We start from the raw sequence: 8,783 nt of genomic DNA on the forward strand, positions 1-8,783 counted from the left end.
GAAAGTGTATTTAATAGGAATGTATGTGTAGAACATACATAGGATTGTATGGTGTCTCGGGGAGGGAGGGGGGAGGTAGCGGGAGGGAGGGAAAAACAATAATCTAAGTTGTATGGTAGTGATTGTGGAACATGGAAAATAAATAAGATTAATTTAAAAATTTTTTTTATTCACTTTGAATTTAAAACAAAAAGAAAGGAACTTAAGCAAAAAGAAACAAAGAACATTTCCATGTACACAGCACAATATAAAAAGAGGATTCACTATAAAGCTATGAATTTCCATGTCACCTTGTTTACTTAAAAAAACTATGTAAGAAACTGAATTCTAATAAAGAAGTATCAAAAATCAAATAGTTGGTAAGAAGTTATATGTATTTTATCATTGGATTTGTTATGGGACTTTTTGATTTCCTTCTATTCCTCCTTCATCTGTTGGTTAATATTAACCTCATCTGACTAAACCTGTCCCATGGGATGTAAAAATTTACTTAAGAGCCTTAAATATTCTTTAGATAAGAAGCAAGAGGAATATTCTCAACTGGCCCTGACTTGTGGGCAACATGTAAATCCATCTCCCCAATTAGCCTATTTGTGAATCCTCTAAATGTAGTTTAATCTGTAATCTGACTTAGTTTACCTATTGGTTGATGAAGTTTATTTCTTTAGCAGATGCATGAGATTATGGCGCTGTTTAACTAAATTTCTTCAACTTTTATGGCATTGGAGGAAGTATGAAATTATGGATCTACTTTTTAACTTTTATGGCCTAAGAGGAATGTACAAGATTGAAAAAAATTAAAGAATTATTCCTGTTATTCTGACGTAATTTTGTCTGAAAGAAGCATGATTAGAATCCTAATGATTGTTTAGAATTTCTTTGAGGCCTGAACCTAAGCTTGAGCATAATAATAAATCCTAGATTTTTACTTAGGGGGCAACTAAGTTGCACAGCAATAGAGAACTGGGCCTAAAGTCAGGAAGACCTGAGTTCAAACCAGCCTCAGACACTTACCAGCTGTGTGACCCTGGACAAGTCACTTAACCTCCATTTACTTTAATCCATTAGAGAAGGAAATGGCAAACTACCGCACTACCTTTGCTAATACAACCCCATGAACAGCATTCTTGTGCTATGGTCCATGGGGTCCTGAAAAATCAGACAATTGAACAGCAATAGTTACCCAACACATGAACTCAGAGAGAAGATATTTCTCCCATAACAAATTTGGCAAATCAGAAGGAACAGGCAGTGAGGTGGGAAAATCCAGGGTTGCCACTTTAGAAAATCTCCAGTTTACACAAAGGTACATTTACCTTGGAGAAGTTCTGAAGGGTAAAACCCTCCCAGACCATAGAGACTACTGTTCAAAAAAAAAATCACAGAAAGGGGGATGAGTTTGACCTTCTATATGTGTCCTGTATATTTATTTTGTATATTTTTTTTGTCTCTTGCATTTGAATAATCAGTCTGTTGAAACTTTTGGAGTGCCTAGTCTAGGAGCCACCCAGACATTCTGATGAGCAAGCCACTGTCACTTAGGTGTCTAAAGCAGGGGCTGTATTGAGGAGCTATGGGTTTGAACAGGCCTTTTTTTCAACCTCGTTTTTTTGCAAGTACATAAGTGAGACTCTTATTTGTGTGTTGTGGCTATTGTCTCTGGTTTGGCCCAGGTACAGTCCGGCACTGTGGTGCTGTTAACTGATTGAGTGATCCTGGTATTGACTGCTCCTACTTCAGGGGCTCTGTAATGGTTTACTCAGAGAATGCCTTTCTGGTTCTGGTTTTGATTGGAACTGGGTAGCATCTGCTGCTGTGGTTCTGACTGTTGATTTAATGGTCCTGGTTCTGCAGCTCTTGTCTTCTGTAAAGTACTACAGTGTGTTACTTAGATATCCCCTTTCAGGTCTGGTTCTGGTTCATCACTGGTTAAGTGATCCTGGTAAGAATGCACATCTGGCATATGACTCAGTGTTATATTGAGGATAGGTCAGAATTCATCTGGAAATCTCATTCCTTCCGTTTAACTGTCTCAGTTATCTATTTTTCAGTGTTGTTATCGCCAACAACAACACAGCTTAGACTCAACATGAAAAAAATTTATGTTGAGGCATTCAGTAAATTGGTTTTAGTTAATTGGTTTCAGTAATTTTGATTTGGTAGGAAAATTTGGTTCCAAAATAATTTTTCTTTTGGATCACTCAGATTCTGGTTCTATTTGTACCAACAATGTGAATATAGGGTTTGAAGAGGGTTTGGAAGTTTCCTGTGGGTCCACAGGCAGTGAAGGTTCTCAGCTTTTGAGGGAAGTAGCTTTGTGCATGGGGCAATTTCCCCCAGGAGCTTGTTGAGCCCTTTAAAATTCATGCCTGAAAAGATACAATGGCATATAGAAGAGAGGGTATGTGGTCTAAAGGACACTATTGAGTATGACAGACTTACAAGAGAATGCTTTCCTCCACAAAGAAATCCTGAGGGTAACTATCATAGAGAAGTTAATATTGTAACCCAAGAAACCCCCACTGCTAGACAGACCTGGTGAAAGAGGCTATAATAAATATGATTATTGTCACGTTGATTACCAAGAATATAATGAGGGCTGCAGTTTTTCTCATGATCAAAGAAGTGGTCCACCCCACAGAGGCTATTTTGGGAGTAAGTGGGGTGGGATTTGTTTGTTTGGAGTTGTTTTCCAGGCTCAGGCTAGATTGTGAGCATCAGAGGGTTCAGTCCCCTTTGAGCCCTGATGGTTCACAGCTGTATTGAGTCATGTGGGTTTTGTGCCTGCTGACTCTGAACCAATCAGAAGCCAAGTATTCATTATGTATACTGGGAGGTTAGTATTTTACTTTGGGGGATTCACTTATGAGAAGGATCTTGTGATTACCTGATCAAGACTCTGAGTGGCTGCATCTTCAGACTCCTGGACTGTTCAGATGTAAAGGCTCTCTCAGTCTGGGAATGGATGTAAATTATAAGTCAATATTGCTCTGATTCAGGCAGTAAGAGCCCTGTCTGTTGGTCTTTATCTCTCTGCTTATATTTTTCTGAATGTTGAATGTAATTAAAGTGATTGTTGACTCCTCAAAAGCTGCCTTTCCTCTTATAAATGCAGATTTAACAACCTGTGATAGTAGGCCCTCTTGTGTATGTCAGGGTGCTTACTGATACAGCTATGAACCCACCTATTGATGAACAAGGGATGATCATCCCATAAGTAGACAGCCTGACTATAGGGACACTAGAGATGATTTTAGAAGAAAAGTTTTCTACTCTTTCCACTACATGAGAGAACAATGTCCTTATAAAAGGGACAATCTGTTACTTCAGGAATCTCCTATAAATTCCAAAGATTCTTCACACAGCAGATCTGCTCCAGTGTCAGCGCAGAAGTTACTCTCCAGAACATAGCAAATCTTATTATTTCCACCAGTTTCAGCATAGAAGTAAAGAGAGACCTTCTATTCAGTCTTTGAAAACATCAAGAGATAACTTCTCCTTATGGTTCTTTTTTTAAAAATATTTTATTTGTTTTCAGTTTTCTACAGTCACTTCCATATATCTTAGATATTTTCCCCTCCCTCCCCACTCCCTCCCTGAGACAGTGTGCAATCTTATATAGGTTCTACACATACATTCCTATTAAATACATTTTCACCTTAGTCATGTTGCATAGAAGAGTGAAAATGAATAGGAGAAACCATAAAACAAAACAAAACATAACACAAGAGAAAATGGTCTGCTTCATTCTGTGATCCAGTTCCATAGTTCTTTCTCTGGATGTGGAAGGCATTTTGCCTCAAGATTCCATTGGGAATTTTTTAGGTCCTTGCATTGCTGTGAAAGACTAAGTCTACCAGAAAAATTCCTCAAACACTGTGGTAGTTGCTGAGTACAAAGTTCTCCTGGTTATGCTCCTTTCACTCAGCATCAGTTCATATAAGTCTTTCCAGGCCTCTCTGAAGTCTTCCTGTTCATCATTTCTTATAGTACAATAGTATTCCATTACATTCGTATACCACAACTTGTTCAGCCATTCCCCAGTTGATGGGCATCCCCTTGGTTTCCAGTTCTTGGCCACCACAAAAAGAGCTGTTATAAATATTTTTGTACATGTGGGATCCTTTCCCATTTTTATGATCTCTTGGGGATACAATCCTAGAAGAGCTATTGCTGGGTCAAAGGGGATGCACTTATTTGTAGATGTTTGGGCATAGTTCCAAATTGCTCTCCAGAATGGTTGGATCAGCTCACAGCTCCACCAACAATGAATTAGTGTTCCAACTCTCCCACATCTTCTCCAATATTTATCGTCTTCCTGCTTCATCATGTTTGTCAATCAGATAGGTGTGATGTGATACCTCAGAGTTGTTTTGATTTGCATCTCTCTAATCAATAGTGATTTAGAACATTTTTTCATATGACTACAGATAGCTTTAATTTCTTCTTCTGAAAATTCCCTGTTCATATCCTTTGACCATTTATCAATTGGGGAATGACTTGTATTCTTGTACATTTGACTCAGTTCTCTATATATTGTAGAAATGAGGCCTTTATCACAGACATTAGTTGCAAAAATTCCCAGTTTTCCACTTCCCTCCTATTCTTGGTTGCCTTAGGTTTGTTTGTGCAAAAACTTTTCAATGTAATGAAATCAAAATTATCCATTTTGCACTTCATAATGTTCTCTATCTCTTGTTTGGTCAAAAATTTCTCCATTCTCCATAAATCTGACAAACTCCCTGGAGTTCTACAGTAGTTCCCTCATCAAATGTCTTGGATAAACCTAGCAGGCTAATTGAAAAGGAGTTTGCTGAGACTGCAAACAAGTGGGCTGCAGAAAAATTAGAGAAGACTGATGAGAGTAACTTACCAGAAATTTTTGATTATGATGGTGGATCTTTGGAACCATTATATGATGACCTCCCAGAAGAACCCGAGACCAATGACATGGTTAATATAAAATTGTTTGAAGACAACCAGGTAGCCAGTTACTCAAAAGCAGTAGCATCAAAGACCAAGAAATTGAACAGGTTTATCAATAAGATTGAAACTTTGGGATGGTTGTGAAAATGCTGATTGATAAAGATCCTTCATTAGAAAAGTGTGCAGTTTTCCTTGAGGCAGAATTTGTGAAATAGGTGAGCCATACATTAAAGAACAGAAGCATTTCATTTCAGTATGATGGTGGCAATCAAGAATTTGAGGAGCCTTTCTAAGATTTTTTGCTGAGACAAAAGATACTATACTTCTGTGTTTGTTTTTTTCCTGGATTGTATAAATTCTTAATATATGGAATACTTTTTTGGCTAGTTAAAGGTCTACTTTACAACAATTAGCCACACATTTAGATATTTTTATCATTGTTATATTGGAAGAATATCTAAAAATATTTGACACTTATTAGCTGTGTGACCCTGGGCAAGTTACTTAACCCCTGTTTGCCTCACCAACAAAACAAAACATAATTAAGCATAAACTTTTTCTGTAGGATGAAGAGTGTTAATATATTTTTCTAAGTATGTCTCTTTAAGAAATATGTCCTAGAGGTCAGTTTTCTTTCTTTTTTTTTTATCTTTTCAGACAATTGGGGCAAACAGAGGTTAAGTGACTTGCCCAGGGTCACCCAGCTAGTAAGTGTTTAAGGTCTCAATTTGAACTCAGGTCCTCCTAACTCTAGGTCAGTGCTCTATCCATTCTGCCACCTAGCTGCTTCAGCTATATATTCCACAATATAAAATTTCAGTCTCGTACCCTATACAATCATATGCTTTGTCATGTGAGTCTAGACTTAGTTTACTGATTAGGAATTACATTGAAATAATTTTTTCAAGTAATTGAAAACCCATTGAATTTAGTCATCTAGCAGTTCCACATGACCTATATTTTGAAAGTTCAAATAAAATGTTCGATGACTTAATGTCATGATTTTATTACCCAACTTGTTTCTTAAGACTTTAAACTTTTAAATATTCTAATGATCTACTTTCCATATTAGCTGATGGCTTGAAGTTATTCTAGTTTAAATATACTATTCTGTTGTGCAAGAATTGCTAAAAAACAAAAAAAAAGAAAAAACCTAAACCTCTAATAACTTCTAGATCAAGAATACAGAATTTTTCTTTTTTAATTTTATATTTTATTTTTTCCCCAATTATATGTTAAAACAATTTTTAACATTTTTTTAATTTTTGAGTTCCAAATTTTCTCCCTCCCTCCCTCCTTGCTCTGTCTGCCTCATTGAGAAGGCAAGCAATCTGAAATAGGTTATACATATGCAGTCATGCAAAACATATAAATACAGACTTTTAATATTATTGATTCTAAACCTTTGTGTTCCAATACTTCTGAATCTCATAAGCGCATTGAAATATGTCTTACAAGATCATGTCTGTGACAGATAGAAGGGAAAATTTGTGAGTTGAAAGGTGAATGGCCTATGTAGGTTGAGATTTTCCACAAGTTTTATAATCCAAGAAATAAATCTTTATCGACATGAGAAACAATATACATTTTTCCCCATTGGTCTTTATTTCAGGGTTTATCAGTTGTCTTTTGCTCCATGGATCATTAGGGAGTTAGTAGATTGATTTTACCAGTGATTTCAGCCTAAAGGTTTGGTTTTTTCTTTTTTTAGTTCTCCTTATTAGGGACTCCTAGGACCATGGATACTCTACCAGTTTTTGACATTAAGCACAACAAATTTATTTTTTCTTTTTGTAGCATTAATAAGTCACAGAGCTATTTAAGCATGCTATCCTTAATGCCTACTTTCTTTATCTTTCCAATGTCTCTTCTCTAACCTGAATTCTGCCATCATTTTCACTGGCTTCTCTTAGTAATGTTTTGAAGAATTACAAACAGGAGACCAAAATAATGTTCAACATTCATTTATTTAAAAATCATGCTAGAATGGAAATAGAAGAAACCATGTGAGAAAAATATAATTCTAAATCCTCTTCAACCTTAGCCTTGCCAAATGTGGCCACGTTGAATCATAGTTCTCCATACTTAGAATTCTAGTTCACAGTTTTTGAACTATAAACTTGAACTAATCCTTATCTATCATCTGACATTCTTCTCCCATGTGTAGGACTATTTTATCAGCTACCCAGCTGATAAGAAAACTAAGGCAAGAGTAGTTTTATTGTTCAATTCTCCATTTCTCTTTCTCCTGTATTTAATTTTATTAAGTAATGTCACTTGAATAAAAACTGAGACAATATAATAGAGATACCAAAGAAAATGAACAATTTTTTTGTTGAGCTTGATTAAAAATAGTTCTACTAAGTTATTGTCTCATTGCAGATATTTATTTTAAAGTCTGTTGGTTAACCAATTAAATATAGTTTATTCTTCTTTCCCTCAAAACATTGTGTTTGGTAGCTAAAGGTTTTTACATTTAGCCATCGATAATATTTATGTAGGAACATCCATTATTTGTAGAAAAAAGGGTAGACTCTAAAGGGGAAATTTGTAGCATGTAAATTCAAATGTGAACTGAAGTGGTTTATGTTGTAAGAAGTTCTCCTTGTTAAGAGGTTTTTATCAGAGAATTATTTACTACTCTTTGCAGAATATCCCCAGGTAATGTGCTATACTTCAGTATATCTTCTTAAAGGCTAGCTCTTCTGCATGTAGTTGAAATTCAAAGGGAAAATGGAACTTTATGAGGCCCTCTTGTGTAAACTTTTAAAAAATAAACCACAACCAATTCATTTAATTTAAAAAAGAAAGAAAAGAGTTTGGAGTTTTAGAAAGAGAAGGTTTGAGGAGATTTTTTTTTTTATCTCATTGAGAAACAAAGATATGAGAAACTTTTTAAAGAAGTACCTGTAAGCAATTTGAGCTCAGTAATATTCTGTCACATTACAACATTTACCAAATGGAAACTATATTGTTTTGCAGTGTGGAATTATTTGAATATATCATGCTAAAATTCTGTCCTTGAAGGACCATTTGAAGGGGGTGTTCCAATATTTATGTGTGGTATATATAGTCATAATGTCACTATGTTACAGTTTCCATATTTTAGGAGAATTTTATGGACCCCAAAAGAAAGGAATGAAAATGTAGGACTGTTGTCATAAATCTTTACAACCAAGCCAACTGAAAGCAGTGGGCACTATAAGTTGGGGTGCTGGCAGCTAATGATTTTTGGGGAAAGCGAGATTTGAATGATACTACTTGTGATTGATTGTAATTCCAGATTCAACAGAATTTTTCCTAAGACTAAATTATAATGTGGTCTCATTTAAAATGAGATGTGTTCTATTTGGATAATTGTGATGTGTGACCCTCAATAGGCAGACCACATCTTAATGCAAAATACACTTGATATTTGGCATTAAGGCAATATGCTTGGAAACTTCATGAACAAGAATTAAAGATGTAATTACTTTATAGTGGCCTCTGAATGCAATTAGTATAGAATACTAAATTCATAGATGGAAGAAGTGATTTTCTATATTAAGATGATTCGGAAATGCATTCAAATGAATTGATGTCATTTGACTGTCCAATAAGTTTTGTTCTATATTTTCAATTCTATAATATTGCTTGGCTTCTAATTTTTCTGGTATTGTGATTTTTTAAAAATTTTATTTATTTTCAGTGTTCTACAATCACTTATATACAATCACATATAATTTAGATTTTTCCCCTCCCTCTCCCCTCCCCCCCCGAGATGGCATACAATTTTCTATAGGTTCTACACATACATTCCTATTAAATACATTTTTCACTATAGTCATGCTGTGTAGGAGAATTAAAATGAACGGAAG

At 35.3% G+C, this 8,783-nt stretch overlaps 1 pseudogene; it reads left to right on the forward strand.

Moving 5' to 3' along the window:
- The first annotated feature begins 2,382 nt into the window (after positions 1-2,382).
- On the forward strand, positions 2,383-5,219 carry LOC140515420 (periphilin-1-like; annotated as a pseudogene).
- Positions 5,220-8,783: the final 3,564 nt, after the last annotated feature.

The sequence above is a fragment of the Notamacropus eugenii genome, chromosome X (genome assembly GCF_028372415.1).
Source record: "Notamacropus eugenii isolate mMacEug1 chromosome X, mMacEug1.pri_v2, whole genome shotgun sequence".
Classification (NCBI taxonomy): Eukaryota; Metazoa; Chordata; class Mammalia; order Diprotodontia; family Macropodidae; genus Notamacropus; species Notamacropus eugenii.